Below are 13,173 nucleotides of genomic sequence, written 5' to 3' on the forward strand. Positions count from 1 at the left end.
CAATTGACACAGTGTCTGGGACTTCACAGTCACCCCAAAAATGTGAGTCAGAATTATTTTGTCTGTCGCCGAGGTCAACAACTTCTGTAATGTTAAGTATTTAAAATAAAGTGCATCAGCACCAAAATTAAATCAGAGCTTTAAATGTTATCATGGAAGAGCATCCCGCAAACCAAATCAAGTAGTTACCAGTACTTTCACGTTATATGAAGTTAGTGTTATAAGGTTACAAATGGTTTTCCATTTTAACTGATTAACATCTGCAATATTGAGGTTTGATTTGATTTTACCTGTGCTTGTAGCGCTGGTTGTCAATTGGATTATTGTATGTGAGTGAATGCAGTCAGTAATAAAATCTGCAAGCACTCTTCAGGTTCTTTTCTTTTTTTTTTTTTCTTACAGAAAACGAGTTGGACAAAACTGCAAACACACAAATAATGTGAGGAATTGTTGAAATTGTGTCAATTATTCCTGGAGGGACCTGCTTTTTGTATAAAAGGGTGCTTATTCAAGCTTTTGACATTTTAACGACTTAAATGAAGTTGCTCAGGTTCTCTAATAGCTTTTAAGATGCAGAATAGGTTTGCTTTGCACACAGTAGTAAAGCACGTTAATATGGACGGTGGAGAAGGGAGCATGAGACGGATGAGGGGAATTTGGGTGCGCTGACAAGGCAAAGTTAAGCTGAGTTTATCCTCCAAACTCCATCCCCCTCTGACCCCTCCCCCGCACTCCCATACAGCCTTTGGAACAGGGGCGTGTGTAACCTATTATGTACTGTACATGTTCCTTTAGAACAAGCTGATTTATGAAACCACTGTAGCTATTGCTAAGGCTCTGCTGATAGGATAAGAACTCTGTGCTTGTTGCATAAATTTTTGCCTCCCAACTCCTCAGCTGCGGTTGTCTTGAGACATCTTTATCCTCCCCACATGCTTAATAAAGTCAGAGGCTGTTTGACAATTAAGCTTACAGAGCACTTGAAATGTCACCAGACGTGAGTAAACTGAGAGAATGTGAGATCAGATTGTGATAGAGGTGGTTATTCATGACCACATTAATATTTCAGCATCTGGACAGACGAGGATTAGTACATTGCGCAGTGCTGGAGTTCCACTTAAAGGTGTCAGTACGCTTCAAACAAAGTGCTTGTCTGATCAGCAGATAGTGTCTCCCACTCGCACCGTTCCAATGTTGGATTTTAGTAGACCAAGTTCGACAATTTCTGTAACTTTGCAAACAAGTACTGACGAGTTCGCCCACTTCACCCAGCGAAGGCGAGAAAGCAGACGGGACTTGAACTCTCAACCCCTCTTCTTCAGTCTTCACGCAACTAATTACACCACTTTTTGTGTATACAGCTGAGTGTAACACCATGACTGATGTTGAAGAGATGGTCTGAAAGTGTGTGCCATTATCCCCTTTCGCACAATTCATCACGGTTCACCCCTCTCTACGACGGCAGGCTTTTTGCACCACCTTCGAGTGTAACATTTGGAAAAGGCATAAACACTTTAGCCTTCAGACACGTTTAGACGACTTGTTTGTTTTAAGCATAGTGATGAAACAAGATATAATGTGTTAATTAGTGAGAATTAGAGGTGACGGAAGGCGTATTTTGTTACATTTAGACATAGCCAGGCTAGCTTCCCCCTGTTTCCAGTCTTTATGCTAAGCTAAGCTAACACGCTGCTGGCTGTAGCTTCATATTTAGCATGCAGACATGAGAGTGGTATTGATTACCAAACAAGCACATTTCCCAAAAATGTCAAACTGTTCCTTTAAGAATAAACAAGGAACACGATAGAAAAAGGCTTAAAAGAAAAGGAGATGATGTCACAGTTGGTGAGATGACATGAACAATGTATTAATTACAGTAAACACTGTTTCTGCATGGAGTCATACTGTATTTGGTACATACTGTTTGCATTCACACATCCTCATTACCCAAAATAACCCATTCTGTGTGCCGAGGAGATGAGTCAATAAAAAAAACAACCAAGTACGACAAGAAAACACAAGGGGCATAAAGGAAGAAAAACTGTCATGCTAAATAAGACTGTCATGAAAGCGCATCTGAATATTTGGGATGCAGATGTAAAAGATATTTTCCAAAACTGTTGGTTTTGGAGTCAGACGGGCGCTGCGTCACTGTTCTTATGCCCAAGGAATGAGAAGGAACTTCCAAGAAGGCACATTGCTGGGCTTAAGGTCGCCTTGGGCCTGCCTGTCACATTGTGGCTCCCATCTCTCTGGTGCCAACATAAAACAGCTCTTCATTCAACACTTAAAAAGATTCCACACATACGTACATACATACACACAGACAATTTATTCATGTCCACATCAGCTTGCAAAGGTTACAGTGAGAAAAGCAATGCAGATGCTGACATTTCCCCAGAGAGCATCAAGGGTAAAAAAAACACAGGCACACACACATACACACAATCTCCCTTGTTTCTGAAAACCAACCATGGAAGGATCATGCTGTCCCCATGACTGATGATTTTGCCAACATAAAGACCGAAAAAAGGAGCAACTGATGTTTTCCAAGTGGCTTGAATAACTTCCATTGACAGTTTCGATAGAAGCGGAAAACCTCTTTTCTGTAATGGAAGAAGGTTTTGGGGAAGATGGGTTTTCCCTTTTTGTAATAGTCTCAGAGCCAAGCTTGGCATGGAGGCCTTCTGGACTGGAGGACGTCTGCTCGGGCCAGACAATGGGACTTCAAGTCGGCCACAGCTAGTAGAGGAAAAGATCAGAGCGACCATGAGGCTCTGTCGGGCCCCTGATTAGATGAAAATGTTCTGAACTTCATTATGTTAACTACAAATGTTAAAGAGAAGTTCAGGATTTAGCAACCTACCTCCACTGTTGTTTCCTTTTATTTTTACACCTCACTGAAATACAGTAAGTACAAACTCACCACAGCTCACCATTAGCTAAATAAAAAAAACCTGTGCACGGAGGCTAAAATGGCTACCTTTTTCATCATGACTAGCGAAAAGGTTGGACAGATAAAACACTCGCTGCCGCACGTTTATTTGGTGAGTTTTGGCAGTAGAACAGCTTCTTTGGCAAATGATCTATCTGCCAAAACAAACACCCGCTTTTCCTCACCCCTTATACACATGAACACACACATTCACTTGCTGACTCCACACAATGGCATGACTGTATCTGCAGCATTAAACAGACAGCTGCCAATCGCCCTGCGGAGCTCATTGTTACACAACACGGGGCAAACAAACGCTGAGCCGAGTTCAGCCTCCAACAGATTTTGCAATGCAAAGAGAAAGTGTGGATGAGGTCTGCCAACATGCATCGTTGACCCCAAATAGCCAGAAAACAACTGGAAACCAACGTGCCTCTGTAGATGGTTGACAAGGGAGAGAGAGAGGAGAGGAGAGGAGAGGAGGAATGACTTGTCCAAATATTGAAGTGGAACAGAAGCTCAGGCTCTTGACTATGAAGGCTGCATTTCTCTTCATACTATAGCAAATAGTTGCACACAATGCAAACATCAACAGTGTAAATATGAGGCGGCACTACATGCTTATGTATCCGCAAACATAGTCACTAAGACAAACAGTGGGAAATGAGGCCCAGCTGCCGATTGAACCCGACTAAGTGAAGGAAAGTTCAATACCTGTGAGCACTTTGACATTCCATATGCAAAGTAAACAGCGAGTAAAGAAAGGTCGAGGGGTAGAGAGTTAACGTGTCTCATTTGTGCGAGTATACGTTTGTGTGTACACAGCGCCGACCCCTGAGTCTACAGATCTCATTTCGATTTGTGCGTGAGAGACAGAGACACGCCTCCTGCCGCCTATAGCTGAAGCCTGCGAGTCATGTTTGGTGTTTATTTGAACCTTTCAGTCCACCTACCACCTAGACCTTCTGCATTGCACAGCACAGCTCTGTTATTATATTTGTTTACACTGGCAACATGATGCTGCCAGATCTTTTCAAAGGGGACGACTGGAAATTGTTTCCTTCTGAGGTGATTTATTGATGCTGTAAATGGATCTCTCTCATCAAATAGTTGCAATAGTTTGCATGTAAAGCCTTTCCTTTCCTGGTTCTCAGTAAGCTGCTTCTCGAACTAGTGATTTACTATAATTGAGTCGTAACATTAAAGTACCTCTCTGCTCAAAAATGTGTTTTTCTTTTTGTTCCTACAGTTGGATGTTTGAGCTTCGCTGTGCAGAATGATGTACATGCAGAGTTTAACACTTGAAGGCTGTTTTCACATTCGTCTGCCGAAAGGGGAAAGTTTCTCTGAGCTCACTGAAAAACCGATTTTTAAGGGGCGGGCCTACGAGTAGGATTTGTGACATCACAGATAGGTCGGAGCCAACCCTGATCCAGTATTCAACTCACAGAGGAAACTTGTTCACATATACTGAGAATGGGCTTTACATCCTGTGTCCAGCAGGAAAACTTCTGAAATTAAAAATATTTGTATGTTCATAGATTCTGAGTTTTTTTAATAAGGAAAAAGGAGTAGATGTGATTTTAAGAATTTTTAACTGAATTTTTTTCCTAGCATGTCTGGAGGGAACCTTTAAAATTAACCACCAATCTTGTTTAAATGTTAGTATCACTTTTTATTTCTATGTATGTGACAGAGATACTAGTGAGGGAATATCTGATTATGCTAACCAAGCTCAAGTTATTTGGTCATTTATCAAAACAGTATTGGCATAATGTTAATAATTTCATGTATATTTTTGTGAAATAAGAATGAAAATCTTCCCAGTGTGTCGACTTTATTCCATATTAGCTCTTTTCCTCTTCAGTCTAAATGAGTCTCATGTAAGCAAGCTACATTAGTTCGGTCAGTCAGCTATGCAACAGTAACACTTGGCAGTTACTGGGTGTAACTATTTAGTCATAACTAATTTCAAAATAACTAGTTTGTTTGGTGAAACCTGTTTTCATTCAATGATGCATAAATCTCAACACTCCCGTTATATCTGGGCCAAGTATGAACATAAGAAGAGCTGCTGCAACTGGCTCCACAAAGGCAGTGGACAGCAACAAAAGCATCACATTCATTTGGGTTAAGGTATTAGTAGGAAGGGGAAATTACTATTGCAGATAAGTGATGGCTGATTAAACTCCTCTCTATTTACTTTAGTCATACCAAAGCCAGAACTTACAGTCTGATTGGCTGAAAGCAGGTCAGGAGGGTTCATTCTCATTTTTTAAGAGAGGTGCTGGTGGGATCCACACAGGGAAGGTCTGCTCCAGTTTTTCTTGCCCTCTCGCTTTTGTCTGCAGTGTTTGCTCTGGATTTGAGTGGTTCTTCTGGTGTTGGGAGCGCTGTCAGCCCACACCCTACAGTAATGGCAACCTCTGTTAGACAGATCTGGGACTGTGCCGCCACTAGTAAGAGGGGAGCATAAACTAGTCTCATGGGCGTGCCGCTTTCACCTGTTGAGTCATGCCACCATGTTGCACTCATCACCATCTTTTTTTTTTTTTTTTTTGCTGCATATGCACATATTCAAAGGTCCCAAAAAACTTGTTGCACACCATAAATCTTAGTGACAGGTGCGTCAGGCACATATACACATAAAATAGAGGTGGCAGGATATGTTGACAATCACACCAACACATTAACTCCACCACTGAGCCATCTGTTAGCAACTAATTCACAACCGGTCACGTTCAAGGACATCTACAGGTTCAGCCTCTGAGTCTCAAGCAGATAAAAGAGAAGCCATGGCGCATGTTTTGTCGGTGGCCCTCTCACCCATTTCTATTCTCTGTCTTGTCATCACTCAGTGCAACTTTGTCAACCAGAGCTTCACTTTAGTGGCACATTTATCACTGTTAAGGTGGGTGTACGCAGCCATGAAAGAGCTGTTTTGTAAGCTGAGCGACACAGAGAGAGAGAAAATACTGGACTCAAAATGTCACCTTCTGTTCACCGCGTGCTGTAGATACATATTCATAAAGCCATTTTCAGTTCTTCTCCTTTTGAAAAGTTCCTTTGATTAAATATTTTGACAGGATTGCCTAATTCGGAGCAAGAGCGGTGAGGCCTGCACCGACTTGCAGTAATTTAAAACCCAACTATAAGCAGACATGGACTGAGGTGAAACTCTGTTTCAAAACCCCCACGATATTTACACTCGATAATACTTCTCATCCTTGATTAAAGCCAGGACTCAAGCCTGTCTAGCCTCCCACACTCACATGTTTCTAGAAGCTAAAGTAGCTACTACACTTGGTAGTACATATTCTCTTACAACTAGAACCACTTTCTGTTGGAGGACTTCAAACCTGAAGCAGAAACATGGTTAACAGGAGGGCTGTTCTATACATATATACATCGTCAGCTGAAATTGAACGATGCAGTATTTTCAACGTGGATTCAGACCTTGCAGAAAGCCAGGTGACCGAGAGTGGAGACATTTGGGGGAAGAGTCATGTGACTCAGGGGCGTAGCCAGTAATGGGCCTGGGTGACACTGGCCCACCCAGCCACGGGTTTGTAACAATAAGTATAAAACATATATATAAGGAAATAAATCAATATGAACTTGATTTGTTGTTGGCTTGACGCGTGTGTTGAATTTGTTGTCTGATTAAAATAGGTTGTAGGTTGCTCTGGTTCCTGAACTGCCTGATGTAACATTAACGCTACAACAACGGCTAAACAAAGTTTTTAAAAGGAAGAAGAAACTCCACCGCTTCCATCGACCACCAGACTAATCAGCCCACAACCAGGTCAGCCCGGCCGCCTGCTACCTGGCGGTAAAGCACTTTCTCCCGCTCGGCCTGACGCGGGTTCACTCATAGCCGCAGGAAGTAGAGGTGCTGGGGGAGCTGTGGCCTAGAGGCCCGTTTGTGTTGTCACAATAATTCATTTTTTTTCTGTCAAGCATGAGCCTGTCTGGCAAAAATTGACCCTGTGCGTAACGAGAATGGAGTGGGGAAAAGAACCGGACGTGATACGTGCACGGCTCACGGACCCGGTTGACACATGCCAGTTAGGATTGTCTCTACTAAAAACTGTAGTTATCAACTTGACAGGACAGAGGAAACTGAATTAAACATGTAACTTCTGAAATAAATGTTTTAGACAGCTGTGATGGAGCTCAGCGGGGTGACCAGATGAGAATGGTTGGGGGTGGGCAGGGTCACATGGCCACGATATAGGTGTGGCCTCCAGTACATTACGTTCAGTGTTAATGAATGTATTATTTATCTCAATAGGGAGACGCACTTATATAACATTTTTTGGGATGGGATTTTTAATAGTCAGCACCCCCCACTTCCAACTGAAATCATGTTTTCGTGGCTACGGGTTCACCCGCCGATTTATGTGCCATTTATGAACCACGTTCACAGCTAAATTTGTCTGTATGTCCCTGAAGAGTTGATACTGGAAAATCAAGGTGCTTCTCATCAAAGTGGCACAGACAGTTAATAAGGTGTAAGGACGCAGTTTTCTGTAAAATGTGCAGATTAGATTTTTCGTGAGCTGACCGGTACTGAAGGCTGTAATGAATGCACGAGGGATGTGTTACATGTTGTCTGGGTTTATGTTTAGTGACAATAAAATGCAATAAAACAGTTCATTAACAGTACCGTGTGCTGTAGAGCCAATGCACAGCCGGTCTTGCTGTATTTTCGGTTGGGTTGTTGGGGGGGTTTAGGTTGGCTTTCTGTCTATACTCTCATGTACAGGTCTGATGCTCTGTTGGTGGAGCATGTTGGCAGTGTTCTCCTGTTATTGCCTTTGTGATGCAGAATGTTGCAAACTAAACCGGTCGCTTGTTTTTCAGTTTGTTCTTTTTTCTTCTTGTAACTTTTCACAAGTCCGCTTTTCTGGGAAAAGCTGGCCCACCCACTTTTGCATTGGCCCACCCAAAATACAATTTCTGCCTACGCCACTGCTGTGACTCAACACTACTGGCATGGATTTGGCTCTGATAGAGGAGTTAAAAAAACTCCGTTATTATCAAATTGTCACTTGTGACACCCCGAGGTGCCCATACCGGAGGGCAACCCGGCTTTGATGAAACAATTTAGAACCCTTCACGTGTGAATTTGACCCCCAGCTCACCCTGATCCCCCATCGTCACTCCGTTCTGGGTTAGTAAGAGTGAGGCTGATTGGTTTTCAGCCTGAGGGAGTGACGGCGGCTGGATGGCGGGTGAGTAGCAGCCATGAGGGAAGCACACTGTCAGTCCTGTGATAGCCGTATGAGATTCCACATGCTCTGATGAGTAATTCCTCCCTCCCTTCTCCATCACCATGTGGTTCGTGGCCCTGAGTCATCGTCCACACTTTCCCTCACTCCCTCTCCCCTTGTCTGTCTGTCTGCTCGTCTGTCTCTCTCTCTCTCTCTCTCTCTCTCTCTCTCTCACTGTCTTTCCCTCGATGTGGAGAAGATTCTTCCTTCCTTCCTTCAGCGGCGGCCGTCCCACAGGGGAAACTCAACAGAATAGCCTCCCTCCGATGACTCATTCACCAACATCGAGAGCTCCACTCCACACCACCCGCTCTCCAGCCACGACAGCCCACCACACCACACCCAGGCCTGGATCCCAGTCCTCCACGGCCTGCCTGCCTCCATGTCTTTCTCTGTCTTTACTTGTTTCTGTGTCTTTCTTGCCTTTCTGTCTGTCATTTTCTCTTTTCCAGCGTGCTCGACTCCTTCAAGAGGTCTCATTATTTACCTGTCTTTACAGTCTCATCTGCCTGCCTGTATTTCAGCCAGCCTGTACTGTGTATCTTCATACTCTTCGCTGCTTGCCAGCCTATTACCTGCCTCTCTGCCTTTCTCTCTCTGTCTTCCAGTCTGTTCCTTGGCACTCAAACGCAAAGTAAAAACACCGAAGGACACAGAGCGCCGTCGACTCCCCTGTCTGCATGTTAAACTATGAGGACTCGGATAGAAATATAATGACAGCGTAATTCATAAGTCTGCCAAAAGGGAAACATTGGTATTGTTTAGTTTAGAGATGCTTTTCATTCTGCCTGCGCAGTTCCCTGATACAACAGTGAACATTTCCAACTTTGCACTAATCGCCATCAGCAAACATGGTGTGAAAGTTTTGACAAAACCTCAAAGGTTGCTGCTGTTGCTGTTCGATTTCAGCAGCTCCCATGAGACTTCATCCTGAAATGCATGTGTTCAGTAATTCAGTAAGCCCTGTGACTTTCATGGGTGGTTTAACTGAGGAGAGAATCTCTGAATGTGACACGTTACATATATACATTGAATAGTGTGCCCTGGCCCTGCAGTGCGACAGGTTGTTGATGTGAATCCATACACGCTTCTCAGAGATCCTCTACATGCTGCAACAGGAGATTTGTTGACCATTGCAAGAGCAATAAGGATTTTTAGGGGCATTATGACTGGGTTAATAAAACACAGCTGCCCCTAAAAGTCCCTCACTTTTCTTGCTGCCTTTTCTCTCTCTCTCCCTCCCTCCCTAGCTTAATCGTTCTATGTCTCATTCCAAACGTTTGAGATCAAACTACAGCATTTGCTGGCTCCTCGAGTGCGATTCGGTGCATAACTTTGGTATCTGTTCAATCGTGGCTGAAGAAATGCAACAACCTGCAGTGACCACAACGTCTGAAGTTTGACCTTTTAAGGGGGGGAGGGGGAGGGGGGGGGGGGGCGCTGGGTCATATATTTCACACAACGCAAGCATGCTTTCCAGTGTTTATGAATTGTATATTTATAATGGCAGAGTTTTATTGGGATTTGCAGTGACGTTTTTAAAGGGAGTTGAATGAGTTCAGAGCAGAATTTCCGAGAAGGAGCGCTCCGTGTGTTCATTAGAAAGTTCAGCTTTCACAGAGAAGGTCAACACAATACCTTAGCACAGTTTTGTATACGATGCTGGCATTAACATACCTGTGCACCGATAGTTGTGGTCAGTTGGAGAGCTAAGCGAACCCAGTGACCCAAAGCAGAAAGCAGAAACCTGGGAAATGTAGGCAAAATCTATTTAAAGTAAGTCTACAACCCTGCTAACAAATGGTGCGAGGAGAGAGAATATGAGACAGCCGTGCTTGGAAAAAAAAAAAAAAAAAAAAAAAAAAAAAAAGATGTAAGCAACACTGTGCAGCAAGTGGCGAGATGAGTCCGATCGGGCCTTTTAAACAATGTGAAATGCCACTGAGAGAGGCTTGGCAGGCGGTAGCAGCCAGCACTGTTTAATATCACAACTTTAATCAGCACACTTGGTGACTATCCCAGAGCTCCCCGTAGCCATGCTGCTTATTCAAACCAGGCTCATTCCACCAAGCCTCCCTTACTAGGCCCTCAGCTCTCATACTCGCGCTGGCTCCTACTCTCCTGCAGCATATATGGAGAGCTTTTGGCTGGAGTGGTTTTATCTGCTTTCTGTGATGTGTCATGGCACTTTAGTGGGCTACGTTGGAGGGAATCGATGATGACGGTTGAGAGCATCTCTAACAATCTGGGGAGCACTCGAAAACATTTTCATGTAGTCTCTACATTTGATTTTAAATATGTTTAACGATAACCATCTGACAACAAGGCAGTTAAGAGGGTTTGAAATATTTTAAACAGTGTTAATTAGCATTAGGATATCACTTACAATCAAAAGGAATTTAATTAGAGCTTTAAAAAGAACTTCAGTCCACAGCAGGTTATTACTTACTAACCTATTACTTAATGCTTATTATTGGAAGGAGGAATAGCAGGCATGTAAAAACAAATGACCTGCCACCCATTTGTTATACACAGACTATGAATAACTTATGATCACGCAGTGGGCTTTTTAAGAGGTAAAACTGACGGAAAGATTAAATATAAATGTAATGCTTTCCCACCTACTCTGACTGTCAGGGGAGCCCGTTTCATTTACAGGACTGCTTTAAGTGTGTTTTAATAATCACCGAGGTCTCGCTGAGTTTTTAAAATAAAAATCCCATGCTTCAGCGAATGTCTTACCTATGTGTCACTTGCAGCATGGAGATGCCACCGTGGCCCTCCGCTCTATTAATTACATAAAGCATCTAGTGTCAGGATGCTAAATTCATTAGTGAGGTATGTACGGCATGCTAGGGTCAGGACAGATATAGAAACAGGCCTCCAAAACAACTTCTTCCCCCACTTGACGCACTTGTTCAGTATAATAGAGGATTGCACGTCTTGTTTTTTTTGTCGTTTTTTTTTTTTTTTTGGACAACTCTTATCTGTTTCTGTTCATTTCACTTCAGTTTATGTAAAGTTTGAGCTGTAAGCAGATAGCACAGACACGGTTCAAGTTTGGATTCAATTGTTCATCGAAATACCTGAAGATCAAGTTTTAAAGCTTCAAGTTTTGAATTCAATAAATCAGCTGTTTTCTTTGGATGTTTAACTTCTTTCTTCTTTTCTAATTTGGCCTATTTTAGTTCGAGCTTTTTTTTTCTTTCTTTTTTTTTTTTTTTTTTTAAAGCCAGGGGAAAAAAAATTGAGTTGTTTCAAAAACAATTTATCAAGAGCTGTAGAGCAGAATGGGGCCAGTTAGATGCAGAGAAATGACCCATGAAGGTTGTTCATCAATGTATGCAATGTACCAAAGAACCTGGTTTCCTGTGACACTTAATGGGCATGCTCTCTCTCTCACGATTGGCTGCATGTGAAAAGTTCAAGTCTGACTAATCAAATGTGGAGGTTTTTTAGCCAATTATTAAGCAATGGCATTCAGCGTTTGACCCTCAGCTTGATTTTACATTCATTCTCTTGTGTCGTTTCACAACCTGAAGTGAAGCCTTTACATTAAATATTAAAGAAGAAACACTAGAATGATCCCATAGTATTACCTGCCATTTATAACGATATCTGCGATATTAAATATGATATTACGGTATCTACTTAATAGTGTGGCGATAATTGTACTCTTCCATCTGTTGACTGGGCCTGTTTCTGACCTTTAAAAGATGAATATTGTGTATTTCCTATAAGTTGGTGGTCACATGAGCCAGAAACTGGGACTTTGTAGGCCAGTTGAATGAATTGAGGACTCACCTTGCCCGCAAAGACCCAGCCTCTGACACACACCATCATCATCATCATCATCATCATCATCACCATCACAATCATCAGCCCCATCGCCGGGGACTCAATGAAGAGGAAACTCCAAACACCTATAGATTCTAGAAATGTCGTCTGTGCTACTACAAAATGTTACTTCCAGACAAGGTAATGAAGGAATGCGATGGCTTTCATCTGTGACCACGCCGATACATACCCAATCATCTGCTGTCTGTCAGTGTCTGGAGAAGTAGGTGATGCTGCCCGACTGTTGTTACCTGCGTACCGGGCAGGTGTCAGCATCCAGTAGCCATATGGGGGATTGGGGAGATCGCGTAAGACGCGCCGACTGTCTGGTTGGTTGTATGGCTGCCTGGAGGAGATCGCGTCTGCAAGCGAAGTTTAACTTCACCCGTCCATCCACCGCCAGCACCACTACCACCGCCGCCCCACTAATATCTGATCACTTGGTGTTGCACGCATCCCAAATTGAGCAAGATTATCCTTTTGGGGGTGGGGGGAACAAATTGTCTTTTGGAATAAGTCGGACAGTCCCCCTGGCCTATCTTTTCCCCTCTGTCCAAGGAGAAAAAACATGCAGACGCAACAGTGTCGCGCCTTGTGCCAGTCTCCCCTCCTCCTTCCTTCCCTCCCCTCAAAAAAAAAAAAAAAAAAAAAAAAAAAAAAAAAAAAAAAGCTTCTTCGTTTCCCACCGAGAGATCCCCGGTGCGCACCCAGCACCCAGCCCCGTCACCCAGTATCCATTCTGGCAAGAGACAGCCGGAGAGAGACAGGAAGACGGAGAGAGAAGGAGCCCGCTGCTGCTATTGCCATGCTGCAGCCTCGATATTATGAGCAGGATATTCCCAAACAGCTGGAAGGAGCTGATAGCCTATATGGTGCTGCGCCCTCGTGTTGGGCCCTCCCCAAAATGGACCGGTGCTAAGTGGTAACCTGGTTATTTTCAGCGCGTCACTGGCTCGTCTCCAATTATAGGTTTCCGTCGGAGGGTGCAGCAATGTGGCCCCGTATTTCCAATTATTCTGAAAGGGGGGACTTGAAAACGCGCTAGACTGAGTTAAAATGTCCGAGTATGTGTGTTTGTCTGTAACTGCACACATTCCTGCAGTGTGCTGCCTCGGCGCTGTGCTC

The 13,173-nt window shown here is 43.5% G+C and overlaps 1 long non-coding RNA gene across 2 annotated transcripts in view; it reads right to left on the bottom strand.

The window, feature by feature from the left end:
- LOC137174529 (uncharacterized) overlaps positions 1-13,091 on the bottom strand; it is a 29,932-nt gene extending 16,841 nt beyond the window's left edge. Inside the window, exon 1 of one of the 2 annotated variants that reach the window (XR_010925388.1) lies at positions 12,239-12,670. This is a non-coding gene — a long non-coding RNA (uncharacterized lncRNA). Of the gene's footprint in view, positions 1-12,238 lie in introns of both variants that reach the window. The other variant, XR_010925387.1, reaches the window with a different exon arrangement.
- Positions 13,092-13,173: the final 82 nt, after the last annotated feature.

Source organism: Thunnus thynnus, chromosome 3 (assembly GCF_963924715.1).
Source record: "Thunnus thynnus chromosome 3, fThuThy2.1, whole genome shotgun sequence".
Lineage (NCBI taxonomy): Eukaryota > Metazoa > Chordata > Actinopteri > Scombriformes > Scombridae > Thunnus > Thunnus thynnus.